At 39.2% G+C, this 13,510-nt stretch overlaps 1 protein-coding gene across 1 annotated transcript in view; it reads left to right on the plus strand.

Annotated features, from left to right (window-relative positions):
• The first annotated feature begins 5,376 nt into the window (after positions 1-5,376).
• Positions 5,377-13,510, plus strand: part of PCDH15 (protocadherin related 15) — a 1,849,154-nt gene continuing 1,841,020 nt past the window's right edge. Inside the window, exons 1-2 of the mRNA XM_033215155.1 lie at positions 5,377-5,452; positions 5,567-5,695. The gene's annotated coding sequence lies outside the window, so the exon portion shown is untranslated. The remainder of the gene's footprint in view (positions 5,453-5,566; positions 5,696-13,510) is intronic.

The following is a 13,510-nucleotide window of genomic DNA, read 5'->3' on the forward strand; positions in this document are numbered from 1 at the left end:
CATCATTCTGACCTCCTCTTCTGCCTCTCTTTTCCAGATTTTAGGCCTGCTCCAATAATCTAGGATAATCTCCCTATTTTAAGGTCAGCTGATTGGGAATCTTAATTCTATTGGCAACCTTGATTCTTTTTGCTGATATAACTTCACAAATTCACAGGTCCCAAGGATTAAGATGTAGACATCTTTGAGAGACCATTATTTTGTTTATCACAATCACATCCTGAACCCCAGACTTAGATCAGCAAACTGCTTCTCCAGCTCTTAGAATCTGTCCACAGTATTATAACCTTTGAAAGCTTCAGTTTCCTTATTTACCAAGCGGGAAAAATCATCCTGACTTCATGGATCTGTTGTTAGGAATAATGTGGTCATGTGCATAAAAAGTTTCATGTAGACCTAAACAAACAAGAAATAGTCAATAAATGTTAGCTATGTTATTTCTGACAAATACAACTGGAGGAATGGGACAAATCATTAAAAATGTGCGTCTTTTTATCTATTCCTCCTATATTTTCTTAACTTGTTCATTGGCTATAGCTAGTGTAAAGGTAACTGGGAAATGTTTAAATATAATTTGAAGAGGCATATCTTTAAGATCACTGTTATATTTTAGTACTGTCGCCATAATTAGTAATCATAAAACATTGAGTTGTTTAACAATATCTCTACTGCTGCTGCAGACCTTGACCCAGCACAGGTGGGCCCACAAAATGCTAATCACTGTCCAGACAGACTCTGTGGACATTTTAAGGATGCCAGTACCACCCTGGCATCTGCCAAGGAAGCAGATGTTATTTGCATCTGTTTGCTATGACAATCACTGATAATGGCAGGAAATGAAAAATCTACATTTTAAGACAATCTGTTTAAATATTCAAGAACATACTTGACTTGTCAAGGCACTTTTAAAAAGTTGTTATAAGAGATGAGATTTATAGGAAATATAAATTATTAAGTACCAATACATTTTTTTTCTGAGTTTACTACTACTTGTGAATAAATATGCTGAGTATGGTTTCTAATCAATTGCTCTGTTGAATTCTGACACAGTTTTTGAGAGAGTAAGGACATTACTTTTTTTTTAAGACTTACACTAGAAATATTGACTATATTTGCCATCTACTGTGATTTTGAAACTTATTGTTTCTGTAAGTTTATATATACATATGTGTGTGTGTATATATATCTCTAAGAAAATCAGTTTCATTATTTTTATAACAAAAGCAGGTTATAATAAGTGGAAATTCAATACTATGTACTGTCTTGTAAATTTAATCAATCAATTAGTATTAATATGTATTTTATTATATGTATTAAACCAACGTTATTTTCACTAAGAAGAGAAAATAAATAAAATATATTAATTATCTTTTAAAAGAGAAATAGTTGTTAGTCTACACAGTACTACAAATCTTGTTTCTTTGACTTGTCAAGGCATGAAAACAACAACAACAAAAAACAAAAACAAAGGCAAGGATGTGCTTATGTTACAGAAGGCAGCTTTGCTCTGATTGATTGCAAACACAGAGTCAGTTGATCCTTCTGGGCATAGTCAAGGGAAGTTCCTTTCCTAGGCGCTTTTGGAAACGTGGTCCTAAGAGCCCTGGATTGTCAGAGTCCACCCTAACTGCCAGCTAGTTAGTACCCACCCTGCTGTGACCCTAAGGTCGACTGTTACCCGGGGAGTGGGGAGGAGGAACAGGAGCAAGCAGGAGCCTCGGAGCGAGTTGGGATGGAGAGAGTGGGCCTACTGGGAAGAAAATGGGAGGTGGGGTAACCAGGAACAGCAGGTGTGCTGACCTCCTCCTTCTACTGGCGCTCTTGGGCACCGCGCGGGGAAGGCAGTGGCGCGCCAGCTGCAGTTCTCTGCGCGCCCGGAAGCGCAGGGGGAGCCCTAGGCCAGCGTTTGGCCGCCCTCCCGCCAGTGCTCCGGGCTCGCGGTCTGGTGGAAGTCGCACGGTCGCACACAGCCCTTTCGCTCTGTTCCACTGGGGAAGCCGCCATGACTGAGCAGAAAACATTAGTTTCCGGACGCCAAGACTTGCGCGCTCCGGTCGCGCGCTTTTCTACCTAGGAATTGGTGACGAGGGCCGAGGGCTGCCGTGCTGGGTGAGGGTGCTCAGAGGCTGGGGTGCCGGGGTTCCCTTCCCTTGCAGCTCCAGGCTTCGCCCAGTCCCGGGCCAGTCGAAAGGGACAGCAGAGGGCGAGATCCTTTTCCGATCCTTTTCCCATCCTTTTCAGTGGAAACCGATTACACGGGGAAGGAGGTAACAGTTCTTGGTGGAAAATCTCCCACGAACGATTCTGCTTTTGTTAGTGTCGTTTCTCCTTTGGGAAAGCACGTTAACGGGTCAGTGTGGATCCAGAGTTTTGTTCCCGGAGACTGGATGTGTGGGTGGGCGCAGGGCTGACCCTGTGGGGGCAGGGCGGGATCAATTCGGCCAAGGAGTATCCTCTCCACCCACCATATGAAGGGCGCTGTGCATGTCTGGCCATGGAGTCCGCGAGAATCTGATCTGCAAGGGATTGGAGTGACCCCTTTATCCTGATGTCCCGGTGATCCCGAATAACCACCCACCAGCCTCCTGAGCACGCCCGGCACCCCAGACTCCGGGCTAGAAGCTGATTCCCGCCGCACGCGGTCCGCGGGTGCGCTGCTTGCGTCTGCCTTTGCATCTCGGTTCCTGTCCCCGCTCGCTCCTCACCCAGACTGAGTCAGGAATACAACCCAAGATTTCAGACTATGCTCCCCTGATCTGTGAAAGAGTGATGTTCCCTGAAGTCATGCCCTCCCAAAAAGCCTCAAAAATCAAGGACATGGGAAGTGGGGTTTGGGATGGTGGGTTGTGGTCGCGAAATCCAGGAAAGCACTGCTGGCGGTGCCTTCTCTGCCCTGCTTACTGTGAGGAGGCCCTCCCCCTCAACCCGAAAGCATTCTGAGAGAGTGCTAGGCTTGGAAGACCTGAGACCTAGTGAGAGTAAGGAGTGTGAGCGTCAACCAAGCAAATTAACTGTCCCCCGATTTCTTAGAAAATTTCACCGGAAACGTATTTCTATGAAGAAAAATTAAAGTCAGTTTTTGTTATTGACGCTTTTCCATAGCCCTTCAACGTTTTTCTCCCCATGCCCACTTCCTACTTCTTTCTGAACCTTCTGGGTATATTCTTCGCGGAGCAAAAATGCCGTCACTGTTGCCAGTTTCCGAAGTTTCTAACGCCTTTTGACAGTACTGCCTCTGTCAAGTTTGGTCATATTCTCCCAGTTCAGGACCAACATCAGAGGATGCTCTAGAAGTAGCGCATGAGAGCCTGCGTGTGAAAGGCCCTGGCTAGGAAGAGAAGGAGGTTACACAGGAGAGCCTACAGATACTTGTAAGCTCTCTTAGTAGTCAACCTTCCCAACACAAACACGCGAGCGCACAACCACTTAACACACACAAAGTGAAAGAGAGAGACAGATTCCTTGACCGCCGCTAGAGGGAGGGCCGCTGGGCGGTTGTGCAAAATGGAATAAATGTGGGCCCTGCTGTCCGGCGGAATTTGTGTTTATGTCACTTTAAAAATACTATTTTTATTTGACAAACCATAACTGTTATATAGTTATGGGATACATTCTGATGTTTTGATATTTGTGTGCAGTGTGGAATTAAGTTAAACTGATGTCACTTTTGAAAGACTTCAAGTGACTAAACAAGGAAGACCCTACCTTGGTTAGGTTGGAACTAAATAAGGAAAAACATACAGCCGTAAATGCCTTCCACAACCACAGATTCCTTTGGTCTTGAGATTCTCCATTCCGTTACCCATTCTTCACTACTTTCTGCACAAGGCTCAAGGTGCTCAGCACAGAACCTGGGCTCCTAATAGCACAGACAGTATTTTATATGTACATATAATATACACATAATACACACACACGTATTTCCTCAAAGGAATTGTAGGAAAGGACCACAGTAACGTGAATTCCGTTTTTTTCCACCTTTGTTTGATTCTGTGGCTTTAATAGCTGATATACCATGCAAAAATGTAAAAACAAGTTGGAAACATAATTCATCACTTTACTCAGCAAAAATAAATCCACTTTCCATTATGTTTCTGAGTTTTAGAATTTAATTATTCACTGTCGATCTGGAAATAGACGCCGAATCCTCAGAAAATACCAACCACTTACAGAAAGGTATTACTATAAGAAATACAACTTCCTTGTGCAAAGGCTCTTTAAGTTACCAATGGTCTCTCAGTATGCAAATCGCCTTAGAATGCAGGGTAATGGTTATTTGAAGACACTTGAATACTTTCATCCATTGTGACTCTGAGTTAGGAAGCAGAAAGTGGGGGTTAAGGAAAGATTGAGTATTGCCTTGATTGGAATTTCAAGAAAGGAAAGTCTAATCCCTTTCTTGTAAAAGACATCTCGGTAGATTTCAACTAACTTTGAGAAACGAATCAGAACACTGATTCAAACCAGAGCTAAAGAGAAAAGTGTTTTTTTGTTTTTTCTAAAAACCAGGTGTTGAGCTCCTCGGTAACCCAATATTGGGTGCGCGCGCGCAGAGTGGCCAGACCCCTCTCCAAGCAGCTCTGGCGCTGTTCAATTCCGCAAGTGCACTCAAGACGGAACTGCCACCGGTATAACGTCTGGACGATGGGCTTCAGGGTTTGACACTCCACAGCGCCACCAGCTCTGTTTTCTCCCCAAGTAAGCTACTCTCTACCTCTCGAGCAGCAGATCGCCCTCTGCGTGCTACAATCCGTGGGGCGGGGAGACCTGGCGCTCACCCAGCGAGCTCGACTGGTGCTGACGTCCGTTCAGGCCTTTAAATGTCTCTGTCCCTGGGCAGGAGGGAACAGACTTTGTAGCAGTCACTTTGCCCAAAGGAGACGCGTCTCTCTCTGCTTTTGCAGGCGGCAGCTCGGACTCTCCTCACTCTTCCCAGCGCTGCGTTTGCCTCTGTCTTTGCCTCGAGTACCCCGCAGCCTCTCCAGCGGGTGGCGCTTTTGGTATTCGCACCCCGGGCATGAACCAACAGGACTTCCCATGCCCTGTGCTTTTTCAGTGGGTTCGAAGATCAGAGATTGAGAGGTGCGCTCGGTGATCGCTCAAGGAGCAGGGAGCTTACTACCCCTGATTTTGGTAGGGAGTGATTTTTTTTTTTTTTTCCGAGCTGGCGAGAGCGTCCTCCCCGCTCCTGAAGCTGCAACTTGTTTTGGTTTCTTCTCAGTCCTGTGTGTGGTTACAACATCAAAGTTTTTCTCCCTTACCCTTCCAAAAATCTATCCTTTTAATCACCCCCCCGCGCTGTCTCCGCCAGGCCTTCTCGCTGTGCGGTGAGTGGATAGCTGGGCGCGCAGTGTGGCAGTGGCTGCGAAGATTGGCGCTATCAGGAGGAGCAAAAGGGAAGGATCTGCTGCTGGGGCTCCCTGGGTGACCCTTGCCAGGCGAAAAGAGCCGGGTAAGGGCGCAGAAGAGGAGCCGAAACCTTCTGGGACCCTGGTGCCTGACACTGGATTTTGATCACCATCCTTGTTGTGTGTCTCTGTCCCTTTTTTTCTCAATTGATAACTAGTCGAGAGAGAAGCGCTTGGCAGGAGCTCTCTGCGGGACATAAGCTCCCTGGCTGCTTGGGATCCCTACGTCCGCTGCTGCGGAAGGAACGGAGGGGAGGACGCAAGCGGTTGCTTACTGGAGCCTGGAGGTAGGCAAGGAGGTGGGATCCTGATTCTCAGCCCAGATTCCAAAAGGGTGTCTGGTTTCATGGAAACATTCTTCTCACCCTCATTTATCATCGCACACCCCACCCCCGTTTTTCAGATCCAGGTTCAGGAATAACCAAATCCTTGGCACCCTCACAAGGTGGAAGTACCTTTCACAGCTCATCGCCTGAATGCCTTGCTCCTTACATATATATGTTTGTGTTGGGGGAATGTGAGCTTCTCAGGGAAGTTGATACCTTGTAGATTTTAAGAATGTCCAACTTGATTTTATTCAGTTTCTTAAAGGATGTGTTTCCTGTGGGCAAGAATTATGGGAAATAAATGTCAGTGTCATATACAACTGCAGTGGCAGCTCAGAAATCACCTTCATTGCCCCCCAAAAGTTTTCCCTATGCAAGTGTTCTTAATGTCCACATGTAGTGAATGGAGACTTGGCTTGTTCCATTATATGTAAACGGGGGGGAGGGGTCACATCCTTGTCTTTTAAATTGGGGGATATCAAAGACATTAGAGTTTCTCTCTTTTATCTCTCTCATCCTTATCTCTGTCTCTCTTTCTGTCTCTCACTTTCCCACCATCCTGACTTCTTTCCTTCTTTATCTTTTCTTCTCTTCCTTCTCTCCTTCCTTCCTTCCTCCCTCCCTCCCTCATTCCCTCCCTCTCTTCCTTCCTTCCTTCCTTCCTTCCTTCCTTCTTTCCCTCCTTCCTTCCTTCTTCTCTTTCTCTCTCTTTCATTTTCTTTCTTTCCATTTGCTGCTCATTAATAAATGTAATGTGAATTTAGAGAGAATGGAACACTTTTGCAATATACAGAGATGATAAAAGACTTCTTTCCTACCTTGCTTGAAGTTTTTTGTTTAAGTTTCTGATCCTTTTTAGTTTTGAGGTAATTTGGAGGATGACTGAACTAATATCTTGGGTGCAATTCAGCATGGTAAGATTTTGTATACAGTATGTTTAATTGTTCCCTACTCTTACACATTAGCTAATAATAGGAATTACATGAATTATTAGAAAAGGCCCTTGATTTTTGGCAAACAATATTTTTGAACTGTGGGAAAATGTTAAAAGTCAGTATTACAATTTACGTGGCAAGAATATGGATTCACAGGTGAAAAGAGAGAGGCAAGTCAACCTTAAGAGAGTGGTTTAATGAAAAATCAGTGCCTGAAATTTCATATCTACATACAGTAATCAGTGAAATAAATGAACCCGTTAGTATTCGGATCTTGCAATACTTAGTTCCATAAAGACACTACTGTACATTTTATTTCTGATCTCATTTGTTGTAGTAGAATAATATTAGATGGTTTTATCCACTTTTTCACACGTGTGCTGTAGATTTCAGGATATCCTATAAAGCAGTGGGAGGCAAGGTCCAAGATCTGGCCTCAATAACATCTCTGCTCTACAAGGATCCCTTTACATTAAACTGCAACTAGTAGAATCTGGAACTTCAACTGCTGCTGCTGCTTTGTGCTTGCTTGCTTTTTTATTTTATTTATTTGTTCTCTCTCTCTCTCTTTCTCTCTTGCTTCTGTACACTTGTAGCTTCCAGTCTGAACGTAAATCTCCCTCTGTGCAATGGCCCTTGTTACTTGTATTCTTCCTCTTAGGGCAGCTCACAGTTGGGTTGCCCTGAATTAAAATAAATTAATCCCCTGAGAGTATGGTTTATACATTTCCTGGGTATATACTGTGTATGCCTAGGCTTCCTGCTGAGCCAGGTGTGTTGGAGGACATGGAGAGTATAGGGAGACCAGAGTACCATGAAAGTGGTGAGAGTAGGACTAAATTAGGAAGATGGATTGTATTGAAGGAGAATTAGGACAGTGTAAAAGAGGAGAAAATAAAGCAAAACTCTGAGGGGTGTGTGTTTGAGAGTGTGTGTGTGTGTGGAAGATGGATTATCGTCAGCAGAAATCAACCTTATCTTAAATCTGCATGAACAGGTTTATCTCAAAGGGCAGATTCTTCTCTTGGTAAATGCTTTGAAAAGACTTGAGAATCCCAAGAGGGGAAGAAACAGCTCTCATTTGTAACTATTGACTTTCAAATAAACTCTTTAGCTCCAGGCTCTAGAACAGTTTTTCTCAAATTTTAATGCCTGAAGATGCTTAACAATTGAGATTTACAACTCCTAACATGCAAGATATTGGTTCAAGAGGGTCCAATTAATTGCATATCTAACAGGATGGGTGATTCCAGTTCTCCTAGTTCAAGAACTATTCTATGAAATTGACAGGCTTAGTGTTAATGAACTTGATTTTTGTGAGGGAGGGTGTCATACTTGCATTTTAATGTAAAAACTTTCCCTAGTATTTATCTTCTTGAAATTTTCTTGTTTTCTTCTATCAATGCCATTATTATTGTCATGGCTGTCCTGTTAGAAGATGGGCATTCTCAAATATCAAAGTTTTATCTTTGTATATTTGCAGCCTTGGATCATGGCCCTTTGAGATTTAAACTAGAAAGCATTAGTACTGAGGTGACAGAAATGCTTCAGCATTATTAAAATCTTAAGTTAAAAAAGAAAATCAGTGTACTGATGGGTTTGGTTTGATGATGACTTTAAACATTATGATTATCACTTTCTGACTTGGATGGATACAAACTTTTTTTTTTTATTCTCACCTTTTGATTTCATGTATTTATATATTTATCTTTTCCCTACTAATGCAAAGCAGTTCAGGTCACTTTCATGAAATTATACAAAGAGAAAGTGAATTTAACAGTGCCTACAATCATTTTTTTCTAGTACATCTCTTCATTTCCATTAATAAAACTTCACAAAGGTAACATAAAAGTGAAAGAGATGAAGGATCACATTCTGAATGCAATGGTGAGTTAGGTCATTTTATTCAGCCTATTTTTGAAAATAACATCTCCATGAAATTCGTAATTTTTCCCACTCTTTCCAGCCTAAAGATGTTGGTCATTGATTACTGTGGTGTTCAATCTGTGTGATGTTCATTGACACTATAGTGTCAGAGTTCCAATTTCTGCTTTTTGTACTGTTTTCATATACAGTGCTATTTTACAGAACATGTTTTTGTGATCGTAAGCATTAGAGTTTTCTACTAATTAAAAAGTTTGCCCAATAATAGTACAGCGTCACATATCAATAGACAAAAAGAATATTGTATTTGCTTATTTTCTTTAAATAACCACTTTACTCAACTGACATTTCCCAGTTGTCTTATGCTATATCAAAGTGTTGGCTGGCTTCTAGTTTAAACTATCTACATGTCAAAATAAAAAAAAAAATGCAGTTTGCATGCTTTAATGAAATGTCCTCTCTAATAATGCATGTAGTGGAATAATGTGAATTATAAGCTTATTCTTTTTTTTTATTGAAACTCTAATAATCTCTTTTGATATTTGGTTGGTGTTACACTAAGAATTTGGAAACCTGGGGAAAAAATTAGGAAACTAGTTAAATTCTTGGAAAATAAACTTAACCTAAGAGAAGTTTGTTTTTGCTTCATATTAACCCCAAATCACAGGCATTATGATTGATATATTGATGTTGACACATAGTGACACAGCTTCAGAATTTCTGCCATAGTTCAAGGGTTTCTTTGTAAAATAATTATACACCACTGATAGGAAACACAATCAATTTCTATTTAAAAAAAATAAATAATTTTGTTTAGCTGTTCTAGAAATTCCTTTTACTTTCACATAGTCCCTTTCCCCATGGGGTGAGAGAGAGAGTAGTCCACAGGATGGCACTATTGTGATGCATAGTATTTTGAATAATTTTACCCTTGAGCCATCTTTAGCTACATTAATACTAATGGAAACATTGACTTTTCTCCAATGATAAATTTCTGACACTTTTTTTCTTCAAGCCAATGGATATCTATCAGAAGGTGTTAGTGCCCATTATTGCCAAAGACTGCCTCTTAAAAAATAATCCCCCAGGAGGATCTAGTAGCCACCACTCCTATCTTTTCTTTCCTCATCCTCTGTGATCTGATGAAAATCATATTATATCTGTAAATATATATATATAAAATAAATTGATTTCACATAAACCAGAAACATATATTTTTCATTAACTATAATGTTATATATATTCTTATCCCTGTCCTATATTCATAGAATGAGAATGGGTCTTCTTCCACATACTACATTTGCATTTACATTGAATTCATCCATGCTACCTAAAAAATCCATTCGCACTAATATTGATTTAATGGATTCCTTAACAGGATTGATTTGTGTTTTAAAAGAGGATCACTAGACGAAGATAAATCTTAACACACATCTCCCCTGAAGATTTTCAAGTCCTTAGACAAAATGAAAAAACAAAACAACAACAACAACAACAACAACAACAACAAAACCACTACAACCTAGCCTCAAAAACCACAGCCACTTCTATGTAAGTCCAGTCCTACGACCTAGTTAAGGCCTGCATCTGTCTGATATCCCGTGTCTGGGAGTGCCAGAGCCTATTCAAAGTCTTCAGGTACAAATAAGAAACAACTTGTGTAGAAACTCACATTTTAACAATGAGAATAGGACATTAAAATTAGAATATATATAGAACAGGAGGTAGAATCCAGGGACTAGCGATACTTCGGTGAGAACATGTTTGAAAATATGGAGAACAGCAGATAGAATCCAGGGACTTGAGATGCTTCAGAAAGGTCAAACACATGTTAGATCCTCTGTCTTGGTATGCCATTTCTTGGTATGCCATTTGCTCAGTTTTATGAGTGGGATTAGACTAGATGACACATCTGTGGTACAGACAGCAAATCTAAGAGGCAGGAGAAATCACGGTGCCTCAGTCCAGCCTGTATTTTCTTTAGGAGTGGGAGTGGGGAGAGGACACTTGCATGCAGGTTTCTGGAGGTTTTTCTTTTGCCAATGTGAGAAATTATTTTATGCTATGCCAACTATTCCTGGTGAGAAGTGATTACTTTTCTTTAATTCTTAAAACTATTTCATGATTGTCTTCTAAGAATTGTACTTCTTTGGTTACTTTACATTGGAATTCTTATGGTTGATCAGCCATTTAATTTAAATAAAATATCTTACATTTTATGAAAAAATTCTCTTACACTAAGATGTTCTGGACTGCACCATACAGCTGCGTAAAGTTGGGTAAAATGGAAATATTGGCCTATGCTTTAAAGATGAGCAAATCATTAGAAATGATTCATATAACTATGTTTGTTCACTTTTCTAAAGTTCTTATTTGTGAATGACTCAGTTAAGTCTCCACCTCTTTTTCAGTGTTGAATTCCTTTCAAGAGTGAAGCGAGAAAGAGAAAGGAAGTACAATTACAATTATAAGTTTTGACTTAAGATATTTAACTGTGGGCCAGGCGCAGTAGCTTACGCCCATAATTCCAGCACTTTGGGAGGCCGAGGCTCGCTTGAGCTAGAGTTTAAGACCAGCCTGGGCAACATAGTGAGACCCTGTCTATATAAAATGTGTGTGTATATGTTATATATATTTATATAACATATACACATAAATATAGAGAGAGTATATTTATATTTAACTATGAATGATCCTTAAAAAGGGCTTTCAATGTCACTTTCTCATTTTTTATACATTCTTCAAATCAGAAAAATCATGTATATGTAAGTATATATGTCCACATATACATATGTATGCTAGAGTTTTTTCCTATATTTATTGAACCTTTTCTTTTTTTTATAATTACCACATGTACCCCTTTTCACCTTAACACAGCAGTCCCCAAACTTTTTGGCACCAGGGACGAGTTTTGTGGAAGAAAATTTTTCACAGACCAAGAGTGGCTGGGTGAGTGGGTTGTAGGGATGGGGGTATGTGAAACTCTTCCACGTCACATTATCAGGCATTAGTTATTAGATTCTCATAAGGAGTGTGCAACCTATATCCCTCACATGTGCAGTTAACAGTAGGGTTCCTGGTCCTATGATAATCTAATGCCGCTCTGAGTTCTGACAGGAGGTGGAGTTCAGGTGGTAATGCTGCCCAGCATTACGTGTCCCGCAGGTCACCTCCTGCTGTGAGGCCCAGTTCCTAACAGAACATGAGCAGGTAACCGATCTGCAGCCCATGGGGTGGGGGACCCCTGCTCTACAGTGTTTTCCACATTGCCAACAAGGACAGACTTTTTTGAACAATGAATAAGTTATTAAATAATCTGTGGGCTTCACTCAAAATGCTTCTATACATAAATTCTTAAAAGGACAACTAACAAATAGGCATGTTAGAAATCCATGATATTCCAGTTTTTATTTCTTCTTTGCTAAAACATGTAAGTTAAATTCTATTCAAATTACTCTCTCTACTGTATATTCTCATAGATTCCAATATGCTTAGGAGAGTAAAAATTGAGTTTAGCAATGCTGTGATTTAATAATTTGATGAATCAATGCAATCTAATTGCTGTTTAAAAATAGTTTTCTAACATAAACATAATATATGTATATATTCAGAACAGTTTTTACTAATGCATTATGTATTAAATTAACATTTGCATGATATATTATGTTCTTTAAAATGGGTTCATAAATGTATGACAAAATTTTAAATTATTTTTAATTTTAAAAGACTTTACCTGCAAAGATGTATACATGAATTTGAGCTGATATCATTTGAGTTGTATTTTATATAGTATTATTTAAAAATGTTAGGAGCATTGAGTTCTTAAAACTTAATATAATTGAAAAATAATATATTAATTATTATACCACTGCTAGATTATATATTATTTATGGCTTTTCAATATACTTGGGAACCTAGTACTTCATGTTTTTAAATGTCTTCTTATTTCTCTAAGAAACATTCTACTAAATTATTGAAAATGGAATTGGAAATTTTTAGGGTGCAAATATTCAAATTTCATACTCAGAATTATTGTTTTCCTCCTAAAATTCTAAAAGTTATAATAAGTATATGTAATAATATAATAACTGAAATGTGACATTATAATCAATGGGTATTATGATTTGCTGTCTTAAGGTTCTGAAACATGAATTAACTAAAAAAAAGAGTAAATACTTTAAACTTCTGTAGATGTGTATTCTTGCTGACCATTTTGTACAGATGTGAGGGAATATAATTTATTCTCTATTTTTATAACTAGAGCTATAAAACATATAACCTACGCAAATGCTTGTAACACACATGCAAAAAAAATAATAGTTTTTCAGTAATACCTACAATTCCCAAGCTTCTGATAGTTATTCACTCTTTGAAATATGTTGTGTGTTGTTAGGTTAAAGAATGTTTTTCAATTGGTATTTAGAATACATCTGGACCACAATATACTGATGACATTTGGCTTGTATTAAGGAATAACAAACCCATTTTTAAACATCCTATTTCCAAAAATAACAGGTTAAATTTGGTGAAACAGTACAGTGAATCTGTATTATTAATTGTGGGCATATGCTTAGGCAAGGGCATATTGGTTATTATAATGAAAACAGAGAAAGGGATGGGCAAGAAAGGAATAGTACTCCTACCCATCTCCAAATGGGAAAAGAAAGACTATAAATTTGGAAATTAAGTCTTAGAAAAGGATACTAACTGTTCTAGGCAAACATTTAATTAATAAATAAAAAGTTGGCCAGTTCAGACTTACTTTAATGAGCTTCAAAATAATTTAAAATGATAGCATTTCAATTTAATAAATATTATATGTGACTTCTACATTAGCTACTATATTTTCATCTGGAAAGCTATAGTTTTCTACATGATAAGCAATGAAAAACACGTATTAGAAATTTTAATTATATATATTTATCTGTTCAAAATAGCTCCAAGTTAGAAAATTTAG

Source organism: Trachypithecus francoisi, unplaced genomic scaffold (assembly GCF_009764315.1).
Source record: "Trachypithecus francoisi isolate TF-2019V2 unplaced genomic scaffold, Tfra_2.0 Contig00586, whole genome shotgun sequence".
NCBI classification, from domain to species: Eukaryota; Metazoa; Chordata; class Mammalia; order Primates; family Cercopithecidae; genus Trachypithecus; species Trachypithecus francoisi.